The following is a 19,597-nucleotide window of genomic DNA, read 5'->3' as shown; positions in this document are numbered from 1 at the left end:
TTTTACTTTAGTAAAAGTAGCAATACTACAGTGTAAAAATACTCTCTAACAAGTAGAAGTCCCTCTGTCTACATATTACTTAAGTAAAAATACATAAGTATTTGCATCAAAACATACTTAAAGTATCAAAAGTAAAACTACTCATTAGGTAAAGTAGCATGATTCATAATTATATTTTAAGCAGTTTTTTTTCAGGTCATTTCCCTGTTTAATCAAAAAAATCAAGCCAATTATCCCAGGTTTCAGAGGGTTAATCTACAATGCTGCATTTATTGTCTGATTTAATTTCATTATTTTGTGTAGTAGTAATCTAAATCTGCAAAGTAGTGAGTAACTAAAGCTATCCAGTAAAAGTCGAGTGAAAGTACAATATTTGCTTCTGAAATGTAGTGGAGTAGAAGTAGAAAGTAGTCTGAAATGAAACATTCAAGTTAAGTACAAGTACTTCAAAACCTTACTAAAGTATAGTACTTGACTAAGTTTACTCAATTACATTGCATCACTGATTGCATTTTCAGTGAGCTTAACCCTCCAGTCAAACCCGCACCTCATGTCATCAAGTACTTAACTGATGCATCTTCGGTAAGAAGTAGGCCTTAAAAATTTTGTAAAAAGACGCCAAAAATTACTGATAGCAAGGTGTAAATACTGCAATTATGTCTACCCACAATGCCCTCAAGCACTGAATCACCCAATAGCAAGACTCAAAAGGTGATGAGCTGCATCACGGAGCCATGTACACCCTGGCTGCAGTCTAACAGTGTTTTTTGCTCAGGTGGGCTGTAACCAGCAAAGGTTACACTGGATCATCCTTTACTAAAGGAAAGGACATGATGCTGTCCAGTGACTCCCTGTGGCAGTCAGTTTCCAAAACTGATAAGCCTATCATGCATAAATGCAACTATTATTTTCATACAGTCATACTAATTGGGATTCATGTGGATAAATATGAGTTGACGGCAAGGTGAGCATGAGCAGCCACTCTCAATGTGACAGCTATTTCTTTGATTACCAGCCATGACAACAACATGACAGCTCGTATTATTTTGACCTTGTGTGTGTGTGTGTGTGTGTGTGTGTGTGTGCGTGCGTGCGTGCGTGCGTGCGTGCGTGTGCGTGCACATGCGCGTGCGTGTGCGTGCGTGCGTGTGTGATCATGGCAAAATGTAGTCTAGGTGATACCATCTGTATTAGAAACGGTCACAGAAACCCTTTTCAGTATTTTGCCAAGCGTTTTGTCACAGCCCAGCTCACAGGCTGCAACAAAGATGGGAGACCAGGCAAGTGTACAAAACTTAAAAGCATATTTATTATCAAAAATAACCATAAAGAACTGAATGAATGTCTAAGTCAGTAATCAGTCGTGTATATGTGGTGTGTGGGTGCTTGGAAATGTGTAGTAAATAAAGATACACAGCTGAGCCCGCATGGGAAGAGAAGGAGTCTTTAGAAGGTGGCAGGAACTGCAGTGGGCTCAGCTGTGACTCATGAGGTTAATGACGACCCTCTGCCTCCACCAACATCCTGCAAGACAAAGATCAGCCAGGAAAACAGGTACACCTGGTCACAGTTTACATGTCGGTCTGTCTGTCTGACTGTTTTTTGTCAACTTGATAATGTTGCAACCATTCAAGAACCAGTTAGGGATCAGATACGACAATGAAGGCCCAGTTCAAAGATGGACGTGGTTTGAGCACTGGGGCTATAAAGGTTGTGACCAAGCCAACGGTTGCAGGTCCGTTGATGTTGGGCTGTTGGTGAGCACCATTGGTCCTCACCTCTGTGGTGTGTCCTGCACCGTTGACCCTAATCAGCTTTAGTGCTGAATTGGCGGCAGCCATGGAGCCCATCAGTGTATGAAAAATGTAAACAAGGGACTCAAGTCAAGAGGGACTGAGATCGAAACAAACTTGTCATAAGAGGTAAGGTTGCTTTTTTTCTTAGTGAGCCCATTGCAGAAACACTTCCTGTTGCTATTATGTTGCTGTTCATTGCCGCAGAGTAAATATGCTTTCTTCTTTCAACATTGGATTGTGTTGTTAATGTGCTAACTGTCTAAGTAGCATCAAGGCAGTCCTCTGGTTTCCTTTTTGAATGATAAATATAAACAACCACCGTCTGCTGGTATGGAGGGGTATTACCTCTAACGCAGGCACAGAACATACATGTCAGTTTGGTGTGTTAAAGGGGGGGGGGGGGGGGGGGGTCATTGCCCCCCTACTTAACGCCCCTGTCACAAATTGCTGTATCTTAGCTGGAGTGTTCTCATTAAATCATGGGCCCTAGTTGATGTTAATAGAATCAGCTTTCTTTTCTTAAGTCCTTCAAAATCCCCTTTGACATCTTTCCTTGACCTCATGACATTTTTTTTCTTAGAGGTCAAGTATATATATATATATGTGTGTGTGTGTGTGTGTGTGTGTGTGTGTGTGTATGTATATATATATATATATATATATATATATATATATATATATATATATATATAAAACTAATGTTTTGCAAATTTTTGGGTCATGTTAAGTTGCTCACTGCCACTCAATCAATCGATCTGCTCAGGTTTCAAAGGGTTAATATAAACATCAGATCACCAATTGTTTAATTTTAATTATCAGTCAGAAAGTGAATGCTTGTTAGGACATTTTGCAGAAAAAATTATTGCTATCTCAAACAGCTGGTATAAACTTTGAGTAGCAGATGTCTTGCTGAAAGTGTTTTGTTTTTTTCAGAATTGCAGCAGTTTATGAGTAGCTGCACATCGAGCACTGAAAACTGAAAAGCAAATGTTGCTGCTGTTTGGAGTGCACACTTAATCTTGAACTGTGTGGGCCTGGCAGGCCTGCCAGAGGTGAACTGTTGCACATTCTCAGTTTGTAACAATAGATGGCAGTATTTGCACAGCAGCCACAGAGGAGAACTGTGAGAAACTGTGTAATTACGCCTGTGTAGTGACCTCAGAGGGGAACTGCAGAGAGAGCTTTTCTGATCAACTTGGCTTCCTCTTACTCATACTGAAAATATCCATCATAGCAGGCAAATGTTCCTCTGGAATAGTGAAGATAATTCGTCTTAGGTAAGAGCATTCTGATGTTCCCGACCCAGTCTCTGCAATCAGCCTGTTCTTTCTATTTGTGTCTGCTGGGGCAGGGAGTTATTAATGTTGACATCAGGTTTTTCCATCTTTATTTTCCAGGTTTGTTGAAAGCCTGTGGCCGGAGCTGTTTGTGAAATTGGCTGAGTGCAATGCAGCTCTGCTCTGTCAGTCGAGATGTGAAGGTCAGGATGAGCTAATAAAGGCCATTTCTAACTGTGAGACAATTTGGTTGGCACACAAAACCAGAGCTCACTTTCTGCTGGCTCACAGTGGCCTCTAGCTGCCCTCTCACTGCCCTCCTGCTGCCCCCAGTCCGGTTTTGGTACCTGACGTCCAATCAAGGTGTAATCACAGGTACAAAAGGAGCAGCAGTCGCTGCTTTCATCTCGGAGGGTAGTCTGATGAAAGCATCTTTACCCAGTTTGTAGTGAAAGGGCTTAAGAGGTTAGAGAAATTGGCTTGGGATCAGAAGGATGCCAGTCTGGGTCCTGAAACCAGCAGGAAGTTTAAGTGACCAAATGTCTCTCTACCCTCAATGGAAAATGAGTCAAGGTGTCCTTGAGCAAGGCACATACCCAGCACTTGGTCTTGCTGAACTGCTCATATTGGTTGTTGAGCAGCTCATGGTCTGAAGTAACGCAATAAATGCAAGTTGGATAAATGTTAGAGGGACTTTCCACTAGTTCTACATGGCAGAGTCAATTTAATAGTCACAGTGAGTGCCATTTTGACTGTGAAAACTGTTTTTAAATGTCCTCCATGTCTCTGGGGGGGGGGGTTTAAGTCTTAGCAACCCACTTTCTTAGAAATTATGAAAGCGGCAACATCCAGGGTTAAAAAATCAAACTAACAGGGAAGTACCAAAAACTGCAGTTCCTCTAATGGCCGCTTGAGGTTGGCTCCAAAATTGAGTCGATGCAGATAGACCTCCATATTAGAATGCCCAACTTTACAGCAAGAATAAACATGTTGCTGGGCAGTTTGCACTTGCTGTCTATTGGGACATTGCACAGTTAGAGCTTTTCACAGCCTGGCTACATTTGCTAAATCAAAAAACATTACCTGGCAGTCAAAGCTAATACTTAAAATAAATGCTCTATTGTAGTGCCTTGTGTTCTGTCTCAGTTGAACTGTGATGGTCTGGGCCTGTCAGTTACTTTGATCACTGTGCATATATATTGCAATATTATATTGGTGTTGTATCTTTCATATATATGTATATATATATATATATAGATATATATATATATATATATACCTGCAGCTCATGCATATTGTATGTATTGTCTGCTATTTCTGGAGGAAATTAGCTTTGTTACAATACTGTTCTTTATTTCTGGGTTTCAGCTTTAGGTGCTTGGGTATTTATATGTGCATGTGTGTATATATATGTATATAAGATAAATAGTGTTGTGTTATAAAAGTAAAAAGTAAAAAAAAAGTATGCCCTTTAAACATAAAACAGCTGTTGACTGTCTGCAAGCAGAAATTATCAGCATAAATTTGTATGTGTGCAGTCAGTTCAGTTGGTTTGTTTTCCCCTCTATAAGATCAGCAGATCATCAGCTGTCATGTATCACACAGAAATACAAACCTGCCAACACCAAAGCGCCCAAACAGGTCGAGACAAGGAGAGGGAGAAGATCTCGGCTTCACTCCAGTAAAGTATCTCACCATCTCGCTGCTAGAGGCCACAGTCTACCTCCTCATCTAATTAGATAGCACATGATAGCACCAGGATAACAAATGTCAAAAGAAAGGTCCTGCAGTTTTTCACCACTGTAAAGGGTAAAAGAGAGATGGCAAATGGTGAGAAGGAGGTGCACAGCTTGGAAGTGGCTGATGGCTGCTTTTCAAGCCCTGCTGCTGGTAACGGTTGCACGTAGAGCAGAGGATGTTACCACTGCGCTATTCTGTCAAATTCACACTGGCCTCGTTTTCACTGGGGATTTCAAACTGATTTTAAAGCAGCCGCTGAATTTTTTAACCTTATTCTTGTGATCCTTTGAAGTTCAATGCAATGAGTGAGGCGCTGCCAGGCCGAGGGGCTCAGCTCCATTAGGATGTCCTATGCTAATAATAGTACAGTCACTTAAGGCACTATTGGGCACTATCAGAGGTACAGGCCTCTCCCTGTTATTATGCATCCATTGTTTTCCTTCATTTGAGGTTGGACTTTAGCTCTTTTAACTTCATCTCATGCCCTCTTCTTCTTTGCCACCAGACCATAGACCTTATTCAAAGACGGATGACATGACAGCTCCAGGCCTGCAGGAAGCAAATTTGTGTTTCCTAGGATAGCAAATGCATGACCCACCCTATTCTTTCTCTGATTGGCTGGCACTCATTCCCTTCGTTGGTTGGTGAGGTTTAGGCTAGAGGAGTGGGATTGATTAGGTTTCAGGTAAGACTGTCAGGGTGAGCTAATCAGAGGCAGAGTAAGCAGTTCATGCACTTGATATCATATACTGCTTTCCTACCAAAATTAAACCATGAATGTGTTTTTTTCAAACACGGGTAAAGCCGCAAAATACTGCATTCCCACTGCCAGTGAGCACACTGCACGAGTCTGCGTTTCTGTCAGCTTTTGTGTGTGCGTTGGTTATTTTGTTGGTGTGTCCTTGTGACGTCAGACAGGCAGAACAACAGGTGAACAGTTGACCGCATCAAGAACAGAGGTCTTTGAAAACTTTTCAGTGGTTTCTTCTCTTTTTATATTATATTATATTATATTCTTTTTTATTACTTATTCAGTCTCTTTTTCAAACTCGGTGCAGATGTATTGAGTTCTGTGTTTTGCTGCTTAGGAGGAGACGGACAGTGATTAGTGACAGTACATCATTGCATGTTGCCAGTTAAGGAGCTGAAATTACCGTGTTCACCTGCGTGTTGTGTTCCCATCAATGGCTATTGGAGCCAGAGTTGATAAAACCTTGTGTCTACTGCAGAGTCATTTGACCCAGGTGTAAATGCAGATCATACACATTCTTATTGCATTAAAAAGCCAGATGCCAGCAGGTGTTTTGTGCAGTAGTAATGAGGTTTTAGGATACAGAAATTTGCCCCTGGGAAGTGTACTCGGCTTTGAAGCCACTATTTGGCCAAACAGTGTCATTACATCCGTCAGATGTCATTGGGCCCCAAAATTATTTTTCCCATACACTTACATGACTGAGGATATGTCTGTAACATCAGTGGATTCATTTTTTTTTAGCATTACAAATATCTCGTTTCACTATCATTGATCCATTTGGTGCAATAACATTTAGAAATTTGAGAAGAGCTGCATGATTTAATCATTGTATCCCAATTCAGGTGATAGGAGGAGGCTGGTTGCAGTATAGGTTATAAACCCTGCCCCCTCTTTGATAGCCGATTGGACATGAGCCAAACTAAAATATTAAAGTTAAGGTCAATTTTTCCCCAGAGAGGATTTTGTGGTGTTCATTTTTTATGATAGGTTTAGTTTTAATTAGTTGTTTGATGCTATAGACTGATCATGTCCAAACTCTAGCCCAGGGGCCAAATGTGGCCCTCAGACTGATTTTAAAAGGCCCTCAGCTTGCCTTAAAAAATATACTATATGATTAACATAATATTCATTTAAAACAAGATCACTTTGCATTTATTTTCATGAACCTCACAATGGGAAGACAGTCATATAGTTTGTAGACATGCACCGATGTGGAACAACATAAGCAAAACTGATGTGTTTTCAGAAACAGATAGCAAACAGGTAAACTAACAATTACCTTACCAGTTACACCAAATATTTCCTGAAAGGTATAGCAGACATGCCCATGGCAAAGACGTTTACAGCAAGGTCTGCTGTTTTCAGGAGAGGTGGAAAGTTGGATACTTTTCACTTGCTTTGTTCTCATTTGTTTGTTTATGTTTGTGTTTTTGTTTTTGTTTTTTTTTAAATATCCCTTATAATACCAGAAGCAGCTGGCAACCAGGTATTTTCAAATGATCTAATCTTACCCCCATTCAAAAAACATACTTGCAATAAATGTGGCTATCATGATGTCAGCCACTAGTTTGTGGACTCCTGTTTTGAAGCCTTGAGTTTGCCATTTTGGCCATCACCATCTTGGTTTTTTTGGAGCCAGAAGTGACCAAATTTGGATGAAAGGGTGGAGCTGTGGAGGAGGGAGGGGCGGATCTGACTCATAGACTGAAGTGACCTTTTGCAGACAGCATGTAAATCAAGCAATTCACCTTCCACTTAGTTGTCATGAAAGGGGAAATGGAATGGTTGTAAAGTTGGGCATTTTAACATGCTGGTTGCAGCATGTTTGATTCTATGAAATGGGAGTGTGATGTCATGGCTAACATCTGTGATTGACTCGCAGTTGGGTCGGATTGGTATATGGGCGGAACCTCCAACCCCAAGTCACTATTACCATATTGCCATAAATGGGATATTTTGCCTTAATTTTTGAAAAGTGAGAGGAAGTGAAGACATTCTATGCACCTACTGCTTATCTCAATGATCGAACTCCCAATACTCTAATTAACAGCAGTGGATGGAAAAGTGCATACATTTGCATTTTTTCTTGCCTAGTTTCGGATTATTCGGTTAAAATGTGTTCTACATTTTGTTGGAAACAAGATTACTAACATATTATTGTTGGCTGATGCAACATTGTGTTCATATGTCTCAGAGCAATTCTTTTATAAATATCCATAAAAATATACTGCACAAGTAAAATGTGGACATTTTGACAGCAGTGAAAACGGGCTCAAAGTGAAAGGGCACACAGTCAAACTTCTCTTCTCTGACCTGTCATTGACATCTGTGGTTCCAAACAAAGTCTGGCTCCAGAAGACAGCAGCCAGCAGGGCAGCTCTGTTTGGAGTCAACCTGACTTAGTGAGAATAAAGGACTGCGCCCCATCCCCTCCCCTTCATCGACTGTGTTTACACTCTGCAACTTTTTTTTTTTTTGTAATTTTATGCAAATCTATAACTGGGAGGGCCGTAAGCAGGCCAGTCGTCCACAGCAGCTTACAAAACCATTTGATAAAGAAGCTTATTAAGACTCTTTATGTAACACACAATAACATGCAGGTAAAGGAACGCCGTTCAGAGCAAGTCTTCGGATCCCGACCGAGCTGGACCACCTTAAGCTCCTTAACCACCACCCTCCTTAGTTCCACGCTCCCAGCATGCAATGCTACAAGCACTGCAATATATTTCTCACCCTTAATCATTCAGTGACAGCTAAGCACGCACACTTTCAGTCCCATCCTGCTTTGCCTTTATACAGCTGCACACATCGAAACAGAAGTCTGTTCAGGGAGGTTTGCCTTTTTGTTAACCACCATTCAAGTGCATTCACTCACCGGTGGTTTTACTACCGAAGCACCTAACAACAGATTAGGGTAGAGCCAACTTTACTGTCACAGTAAATACCAGTACTTACATCTTACCAGAGAGTGCAAACGGTGGTAAGGGTGTATATAGAGATATATAAAGATAAACTAATGTACAAAAGAACACAATACTACCCTTGCACAGCCAGATTATGCTAGAAACCACACTGCAAACAACCCCTTTCTACAAGCAAGCACAGCAGTCTTTTCCATTCCACCCTGGCAGATGTTTTTGTTTGGTACAAACATATTGCTGTAGATAACAGAGACTTGGTAAGATCTCTTTGCTAAAATTCAGGCCACTGCAAAACAATATATGGCCTTTACACTAGTGTGTATATATATATATGTGTATATATATATATATAAATAGTGACAATTCAAATCATTTAGCAAATTAAGAAATGTTATATAGAAGTAATTGAAAACAGATTTGATTCAACAAAATTAAAAAGTTAATGCCTCTATTTTATTTTTATTTTTATTTTCAGTTTTGTCGGGATAAGATTAAATATTTATTACCAAATAAAAAAAAATCAAAGCTAGAAAGTCAAAAACAACACTAAACTAAGCTATTATTGGTTAAGACCTGGCTTTTCAAAATTGGGTCTGCAGCACCTAGGGGGTCCTCAGAATTACTGCAGGGGTGTTGCTAAATCATTGTTTTTTTGTTTTTAATTTAAGTACTTTTTTAAACTAAAATATGTATCGAAATACACAGTAACATGCATCCAACATATTGCATTTGTTAGCTAGCTAATGCTAAAAGCTGACTTTTACACATATATTCAGTGTGTCATATATGCCTCATCAGGCATTTTGAGCCACAATGGATCATTTTTTAACTTTCAAACAGACTGTGACACACAATCTGCCTCAGAAAGTGAAGTAAGTGAGGCTAACCCATGTTTCATCTCTCTTTCAGTGTGTGTTTGTGTGTGTGTGTGTGTGTGTGTGTGTGTGCACTCGCGCATATATATAACAGGGAACATACTCATCGTTACACAGTCACCAACAGGGAACGGCAAAACTAACAGGGGACATTTTTAAGTCCCCACTTGGACATGCTCTAAATCATCATAAAATCATGTGTTATGGCCTCTGGTGAAATTTTTTCAGATTTTGCCAAGAGGGGACCAAAGTGTGTGTGAGTGTTTATATCCATATTCAGAGCTCTCCCTCCTGGTTGGAGCTGGTATTTGAACGACCCATTCACACACGTCGCTTTTAACACTCCTCTCCCCAGCAGCCTTTCAGACTGCAGATGGGCCGTTAAACAGGTTTTAGTAATGTTAATGTGGGTGACATGAAGGCCACAGAATGTAATGTATCAAATATGATACAAATAGCATGATAGGGTTAATAAAGACACCAGTCTCCTGAAACGTGATTTGTTATTAGTCTTTGCATTAAAATTCAAGGCTTGGCTTTAGGTGATTTCATAAGTTTTAAGCTCTATACTGTATTAAAATAAAGGGCTACCCAGAAGGCAGGAGAGAAATCAGTATTTTAGAGCCTTAAAAAAAGCAAGAAAACTATAATCCAAGCAGAATAAACCTTTACATAAAATGATCAGCAGTAAGATTTTTTCTTTTTAGGTTTAATTATGTAAAATGATGTAACATCAGACCTTGACTAGACCTTTAAAGTTGTTCAGTCCCTGACGATACTGACCTGACCAGTTTTCACGAGCACTGAATGTCAATCAGTTTTTCAATATACTTCAATATACACTCTCAGTCTGTACTCATAGAAATGTAATTTGTTTGTGGGTGCACATTATAGAAAACATGTCCAAACATAGGATAATGCAACATGAGTCCACTGTTGGCTGGTACATAATGACAATTAGTTCCCTCTTGGATAGCATGGAGTGACGTTCACACTCCACCATGTAAAGAATAAATAAAATGAGATAGATAAGACTTACACAAAAAGAATCTCACCTAAATAATTCAAAAATTATTCCTCAACTATGATTACAATGACTGTGATTATTATAATTATAACTAATATTTTATAACAAACTATAAAGGCTCAGTTTTAGTGGATGGCTTAACCATCTAGCTTGACACTGTTTTACAATACGGCTTCCCCAGAGGGCAAGGAAATATTTTAAAATCTAAAGAAAGGAGAAATAACAATAACAACAATATAATAATAATAATAATAATAATAATAATAATAATAATAATAATGGTAGGAAGAAAATGTGGAGAGAAAATACCAGCAAGATCTTTACTAATTTTAATGAATTGCTTAAATTAGTTTATTATCAGAATTTAACTTAACCTTGAGATTAGCTCAATCCTCCAAAACTCCCTTTGAGTTTTTAGATGCACTAGAAGCACTAGATTTCTGTCAATCTTACAATGTACATATGTTTTGTTTCTCTATAATCACAGGAATGCATTTTATTTGCTGATCTACTCTACAGGCAAAAGAGGTCCACACTTGTGTAGTATAAAGCAACAGGGGTCCACAGTTGGCTGGTACATAATGACACATGTAACTGATATATAAAGGCTCAGCCGTTGTGGATGTCTTTACCATTTTATAGCTTGACACTGTGTTTAAAAAGGGAGCTACCCCAGTCCATTCTCATTGTTAACTTTTCAAATACATTCCCTCTGTCAGTGCTTTTGGCATACCTGCATCAATCTGGATCATGGCAGGATGATGTGAGATGAGAACATAGCCGGACAGAGCCAGCGGCATTGTTATTATACGTCAGTAGACAGCCAGACAGCACGAGGCACATCTGCATACATCTTGCGTGGCTAGCATCACTTGAGAATATGGATGGACGTACTCAAAACTTCCATTTAACAGTTTTTACAAGCAAAAAAAATGCCATGCAAGTTTTAGGTTTTATTTTTGAGGATTTAAAGTTTTTTTTTCTATTGGGAAAAGAATATTAAAACAAAAATGTTATTTTTTTTTTTAAAAAAAGGAATAAAGTTTCATCATCATTGAATGATGCCTTTTCAGAGCCAATATTTGCATAAAATGAAGCAAATAATTTAAAAATAGCTTTGCTGGTCCAAAGTCTTCTTTGTAAAACATCAGAGCCACTCAGAAATACTTAGAGGGCAACTGAGGAACTGAGTGGATTAGTTGTGGGCAGACATACAGTGAAAATCAGATTTTAACCGGTTTAAATAGTTAAGAATTCTGTATAGTTGCAGTGATTTGACAAAATTGCAGGGTCTCTCAGAATTCACAGGAATCAGCTGAATTTGGCATTTATTGTTATGGTTGAAATCCAATGTATGTGTGCCCATCTATAGGAATCCATTTTATTTGTCGCTCCACATTACAGAAAAGAGGTCCACACTTGAGTTGTATAAAGTGACATGAGTCCACTGTTGGCTGGTATATAATGACACAAGTTCCATCTTAGATATATAGTATAGAGTGACATTCCCATTTCAACATGGATAAATGACAAAGAATAGGAAAAAAAGAAGTTAGATGCATTATTGTTCAAAGAAAATAATCTTACAAAAATGTAATAATAAAATTATTTATTTTTTTAGGAAATTGGAGATAGAAATATCATTTTTTAGTTTTTTCGTACATTGCTTTTTGAATCGTGCACCTGAATAAGTTTTTGAGTTGCTGTTTAAGAGTGTGCTCCTTTTTACCTTGTGTTGAAAACACATTGACAACCCATCATGATATAAATGACGAGAGCAATCTTTAATGGTATTTATAATATGGGAGGTTTTGTGAGCAATCAGTTTGTCTCAGTTACAGGGATAAGTCAGTTAGAGGAATGATTAACCTCTGAAACCCTCTGTTCAACTGCTGAGATGAACTATTTCAAATTCTATAGGTTTTTGGCTGTACTTTTGGCTGTACTTTAACTTTAAATTCTAAAAAAGGAAAGTCAGTCCACACTTTGTCCCCTCTTGGCCTGTACAAAATGACACTTCTTGTTTTGTTTTGTTTTGTTTTGTTTTATATTTTCTCCAATGTTTTAAATTAATCTTAAATCTGCATTAGACAGACAAAATTGTATATACACATTACTAGATCTCAAGAAAACCAAAACAACTACAACTACTAAAACAACTAAAGAAATATAAAACAGCCAACAATACAAAAACTGCAGAACTAGGATCAAAATAGGATTCACTTTCAAGTAAAATAAAAAAATAACGCTGAGAGATTTGGATTGGATTGTCTGCTGTGTACGACCTTTAAAGTCTTCTGTTGTAGGAGAGGGAACTGAGAGTTTTTAAATGGGTGTACTGGCATGCAAAATTACCAGCACATTTATGGATTGTGTCTTTAACAGAGGCTGACTACTCATTTTGTATTGGATTAAATGATTTGCCATCTCTCTGTGTGCATGCTGCAGTGACCAGAGGGACTTATTATTATTCAACACAGTTTTGGTTTATATGAAGAATTTCAAATTCCTTAAAGGGTTTTTAGTTTATGATGTAAGCATTAAACAATCCTCCACATTGACTGAGTGGAGTGTCCAGCACCCATGTGCCTTTAAGGTTGCCTCTGAGAAATGAGTGACTTGGAGAGGGTGAGGGGTCAGCGTGTGCAGCTCTGTGCCAGGCCTTGATTTCTCTGCAGTGTGGGGGTTGGTTTCTTTGTTGTTGACGATGGTCAATAGGCCATTCCACATTAAGCTTCAGAGATGCTAATTTATATTAGCTAGAATGTTACATCCAACTCTGACTGCCTGAGACATGGGTCTGTCCCCTGTCCTGGGTTAAGCAAGTGGCACACAGTGCTTATTTTAGCTGGTACAACATCTCTGGATTATTGGGAAGAACATCCTAAAAGTTTACAGATTGGGCATATAATTCTCCACTCAAATTCCCACTAGCTTGAATACTGATACAAAAGTTGTACTTTTTTTTTACTGGATAGTTAAATATTTGAACATATTTAATCACCTAATAATTACATGAATTTCATGGCAAAACCATTGTGATGTTACATAGTTTATTGTGCCAAGTTAACATTTAATTGTTCTAATCATAATAAAAGGTTTGGTTTCAACTATAGGAGTAAAACAAAACTAAAGAGTAAGAGTGATCGTCTGATCATCATGTTAAACATATTCAGGAAACAGAAATAAAATGTCAGAATGCAACATTGAGCCAAAGAAAAAACATGGTGGATTATTGTAGTTTTGTAACATAGGTTTTGTTATTGATCTGTAATGTTGAATTTATGTAGTCCATTTTTCACCTCCTGAACCCTTTTCATTTGAGCTGCAGTGATATATAAATTTAAAAGGTTTGGTCATAAATCAGTTTGAACTTATATATGAAAATAAATAGTTTTCTAACCTATAAAACATTTAATGGGGGCAAACGTGTATGCATGCTTAACACAGCGCTGAGAAACAAAGCATTTTTTAAGTGACTGTAAGATTTAAAACAGCAAATGCAACTTTAAAATGGCCTCCCAAATAATATGTCAAGATCCACTACATGGTATTTTTTAACAGTTTAACAATATACCATCAGTAGTGTATCAGTGTATCAGCGTACCATCAGTAGTTGCAATTTATTTATTAGTTATCAAGTAGTATTGACAAAAGTGAAATTAACAGTCTGTTAACAGCCAGCTTAGGAAAGATGACACTGACATGTAAAATTACCAGCACATTTATGGAGCGAAATGCATCCCTAAAGGAGGTTAAATATTCATTTGTTTGTGAAAAAATTGTTGTTCATCTCTCTAAGATGTTAAACATTTGATTCAGTGGTGCTCTGCATTATTAAGTAAGCAATCACATGGTGTTATAGATATATTGTTAGATTTATGAGCCTTCAGTTGATGAAGCTGACAAAAATATGTAATTTCCTCTACACTGAAGAGGTGGGAGTGACCAGCACCCATATGATTCTCAGATCCTAACTTTGAATGTTGAACAGTGCAGACTGCTGCCACTGAGAAGTGAGTGACCTGCAGTGAGTGAGGGGTTTGACTCGGTGCAAGTGAGTCTGTGAAAATCTGTCAGGCCTTGATTCCCTGCAGTGCGGGGGATGGTTTCTTCTAGCTGACGATGGTCGTTAGCACATGACACATTGAGCTAAGGGGTTGCTAACTTCTCATATCCAAGATGCTGTATCTGATTTAGACTGACTGAAACGTGGCTTATTCCCCCATCCTGGGTTTAACAAGTAGCACACACTGCTTATCTTGGTTAGTACAACATCCCTGGATTATTGGGAAGAACACCCTGAAATTGTACGGAGTAGGCATACAATTCTCCACTTTAATTCCCATTTTAAATACTGTTTTTTTTTTTTTTTCAAAAACTTGTTACCTAATGATTACATCTGTTATTTCATGACATACCATTTTGATGTTGCACAGGTTGTTTACATTTCATTATTCTAATTATAATAAAAGGTTCTGTTTTTAACTAAAGAGGTAAAACAATACTACAGAATTAGATACTCTGTAAAGCATCTACAAACATTATTTAGATAGTTAAAATGTTGTCAATGGTTATTGATTGTATGGAGTAAAACTAATTTGGCCCTTTTAAATGTTTTATAGGTGAGCTACATAAAGAGTACATATTTGTGTCCTGATTGTGTGATTATCATTTTAAACACATATATGAACAGAAAGTCAATGTTGACATGCAACTTTGAGCCAAAGATAAATGTAGTGGGTTATTGTTGTTTTGCAACTTTTGTAACCTATTAAAAATTTAATGAAGGGCAAACGTGTATGTATACTTTACAAAGTGCTTAGAAAGACATTATTTATTAAGTGACTCAAAAGATTTAAATAGCAACTGCAACTTTATAATGGTCTTCCCAAATAGTATCAAGATCTGCTACATGGTATTTGTTAACAGTTTAACAGTTTATTACCATTAGCAGTTGCAACTTTATAGAAACCATCCAAACAATGTTTATAAACAGTTTTCAAAAACCAACTATTAATAGTTAACAAAGTGTTATAAATATTTGGTCTATCTATCCAAGAGATATTTATATTGTATAATTTACTTTTTTTGTTTTTTACAAAGGTTTACAAATTAGTTGGAAACCATTAATACTTAGTTTATGTATTTATACAAGACTGTATAAGTCTTGGTATTTGACTAATAAAATAACAATCTATAACATTACTTATAATGGGTAAAGTTAATTAGTTATCATTTCTTCATTGGTTATCAAGGAGTATTGACAAAAGTATAATTAACAGTCAGTTAACAAGTTATTAATGATGCCTATAATACAGTATTGCCAGCTTCAGAAAGATGATACCGACATGTAAAATTACCACATTTATGGAGTAAGATGCATCCCTAAAAGAGGCCGAGTATTCATATGTGTGAAAAAAAAATGTTATTCATCTCTGTATGATCTATGTACATTTGATTCAGTGGCTTTGTGCATTCTTTAGAAAGCAATCTGTCTTTATTACATTCACACACAGTTTTATAGATATATTTTTATATTTACTTGGCCTTCAGTTGATGAAGTGGACAAAAATATGTAATTTCTTCTACACTGAAGAGGTGGAGTGACCAGCACCCATATGATTCTCAGATCCTAACTTTGAGTGTTGAACAGTGGAGACTGCTGCCACTGAGAAGTGAGTGACCTGCAGTGGGTGAGGGGTTTGATTCTCTGCAAGTCAGCCTGTGAAAATCTGTCAGGCCTTGATTCCCCTGCAGTGCGGGGGATGGTTTCTTCTAGCTGACGATGGTCGTTATGGTCGTGAGGACATTACACATTGGGGGCTTCAGGGTTGCTTACTTCTCATATCCTAGATGTTGTATCTGACTGAAACATGGCTTTTTTCCTCTTTCCTGTGTTAAACAAGTGGATGTTGGGTAAGATAATGTTAAACTGTAAAGAGTAGAAATACAAGCAGAATTCCACATTTGTCGTCAATAGCACAATTGACTACAAGCTATTCAAAAAAAGGAGTTAAACATGTTTTTCACATGAAGAAACATCTGCTGGGAAGTGACATAATAACCACATGTATGTAATATCACTGAAATAATTGAAAGGTAATTATTTATTAAGTGGCCCTCTAAAGCAGTAGGGCATCTTGGCTCTCAGTGGCTCTGTTTGTCTGAATTTTTAACGCAATGGCCATCAGAAACACATTAACATTAGTTAAACTTTAAGTGCTAAAGAGTTGTTTCAGTTGACAACACTGGAATGTAAAGACCTGTAAAGCTGAGTGTCAATGTAAACTTATTTTAGCAATCTCACATGCCTCCATGCACACTCTCTGTGCCGCAGTGACAATGCTGTATACCAGCCCTGTATTTGCCAACTAATTTACAACTCTATGTGTTACCAGCTATAGTTATCAAAAACAAACCAAACAATAGATATAACAATAATAAAAACTTAGTTCTGGGTTGCACAAACCTCTTTGAATGGGGTCAACAGAAGATAACTAGTGAAGGCCCATTCATAGATGTGTATCCTGCTGTGATGGTTTTGAGATGAGGTGTTGGTGGCTCATCACCATTTCAATGCCCATCAAAAACACTAACATACCAGTTAAACTTTAAGTGCTAAAGAAAGGTTTTAGTTCACAATACTGGAATTTAAAGTCCTGTAAAGCTGAGTGTCATTGTGAACTTATCGTATTATTATATTATTTATTATGTGCCTTTCACTTCATGCACACTCTTTGTGCACTGTGACAATGCTGCATGCCAGTGTGTGTAGTATATGTTATAGACTGTAGTCATTAAAAAACAAACATCTTTGAATGGGGTCTAGATTAGATAATGCTAAAATACACTTACAAACACAGGTGTTTCATCCATCACTAAAAAACTATTCATTTTGAACACAATGGAACACATTACAAAACAAGATATTTGGTGTTCAAATCCATTACCTATCATAATAGCATGAAAAGATTCAGAGAACCTTGAGAAATACATAAAAGAGACAAGGCTAAAAACCAAAAATGAATGGCCATGACCTTTGACCCATAAAGCTGCACTGCATTAAATACCAACATGACTGAAGGATATCACAAAAATGAGCTCGGGGACACTAAAAACCACTGACAGTGGACACAGTTTATCACTGTATCTATAAATGCAAATTAAGACTTAACTATGCAAAGTGAAAGCCAGATATCAACAAAATCCAGAAACACTGCCAACTTCCCCGGACCTGAGCTCATCTGTCACGTCACAGTGAATACTAAGACAAGTTATAATTGTGTTCACATTATAGCCTTTATTTTAAATAGCTACAATGGCAACATTTCTGGTGCCAATTTACTAAACAATGAGAAGCTTTACTGAATAGATACATTTTTGTATTAGATATTTTTCTCTTTACAAAATGCACCTTTCTATTTCTTTTTCATTAATCTATGGTGGAGTGTGAATATCACTCTGTCCTATCCAAAAGGGAACTTGTGTCATTATGTACCAGCCAACTTGGGACCACCGTCGCTTTATTCTATATGTGTGGCCCTTTTTTTCTGTAATGTTGATCAACAAAGAAAATGCATTCTTATGCATATAAATTGAAAGCACGCACATACATTGTAAAAGAGATCCTGTGCTTGTAATAACTCTTAATGGGAATTTCCAGTAAAAGTCTGATAATAAATCTATTTTTTTTATGATTAATCAGCAAATACTGTTGCTGACCTTTATATTGTTTTGGTCCTTTCTGGGAAACCCTTCATTGTAAAGGTGAACATCTAAAGTAGGAATTCCAGTATGTTTTTTCCATGGCCAAGGGATCAGCCAGTATGTGTGATATCTCTGATCTAGACACTAGAGAAAGAAGTCTCAGACTTGTAATGTCATGAAGTATAAAGTCTGGAGCTGCTCCTTCTGCTCATCGAGAGAGCCTAATTTTGGGGACCAACAGAATGTTTGTTATCCCTTAAACCCAAATGAACTTTATTATATTGGTGTTGTCAGTTCTGTAACAGAAAATGTTCCCATATACTTATAACATTGTTCTGGCTGTTCTCAGTGTCATCTAGAAAATCTTTCACAATTTCATATCAATGGAGCAACTCTACACTTTATATCACATGACATCACAAGCACTCCAGTTTTTGGATATGGGAGCGAGTTGCCCATGTTTACTAATGTTTTTAGACTGCCTTAGATCATAGAAATAATATGTATGTATTTTAGAAATGGGCATAATTTCCCATTAATACAGTATCAAGCCATAAAAAGGTTAAGCCAGCCACTAAAGTTGAGCCTTTATATTCTGTTACACAAACATACTAACAAATCATATTTGAAGAAGAAATGTAACATTATTCAGATGAGATTTTTTTTCACAAGTATTATTAAATATGTTTGTATGTGCTTTACATGGTTGAGTGTGAACGTCACTCCGTGCTATCTAAGAAGGAACTTGTGACATTATGTACCAGCCAACAGTGGACTCATGTCATTATATCCTACTCAAGGGTGGACCTTCTTCTGTAATGTGGAAATTGAACAATTTTAAAGGTCAAGTCAAAGTTTGATGTTACATAATTTTAATTTAAAACTCCTTTTTTAGTTTTCTTACAAAAGGAAATGGAGTGTGTGGACATTTTTTTTTTCTTTTTAGAGTGCAAAGTTCAAAGAGTACAAACAGAAGTCGACTTATGAAGGCCCATTCATAGATGTGTATCCTGTTGTGATGGTTTTGAGATGAGTTGTTGGTGGCTCATCACCATTTCAATGCCCATCAAAAACACTAACATACCAGTTAAACTTTAAGTGCTAAAGAAAAGTTTCAGTTTACAATACTGGAATGTAAAGTCCTGTAAAGCTGAGTGTCATTGTGAACTTATCGTAACATTTTATTATGTGCCTTTCACTTCACGCACACTCTCTGTGCACTGTGACAATGCTGCATGCCAGTGTGTGTAGTATGTGTTACAGACTGTAGTCATTAAAAAAACAAACATCTTTGAATGGGGTCTAGATTAGATAATGCTAAAATACACTAACAAACACAGGTGTTTCATCCATCACTGAAAAACTATTGTGAACACAAAGGAATACATTACAAAACAAGATATTTGCTGTTCAAATCCATTAACTATCTGCCATAATAGCATGAAAAGATTTAGAGAACCTTGAGAAATCTCTGCATAAAAGGGACAAGGCTAAAAC

Source organism: Plectropomus leopardus, chromosome 1 (assembly GCF_008729295.1).
Source record: "Plectropomus leopardus isolate mb chromosome 1, YSFRI_Pleo_2.0, whole genome shotgun sequence".
NCBI lineage: Eukaryota > Metazoa > Chordata > Actinopteri > Perciformes > Serranidae > Plectropomus > Plectropomus leopardus.
The sequence above is the reverse complement of the archived record's forward strand: the minus strand, read 5'-3'. Positions refer to the sequence as shown.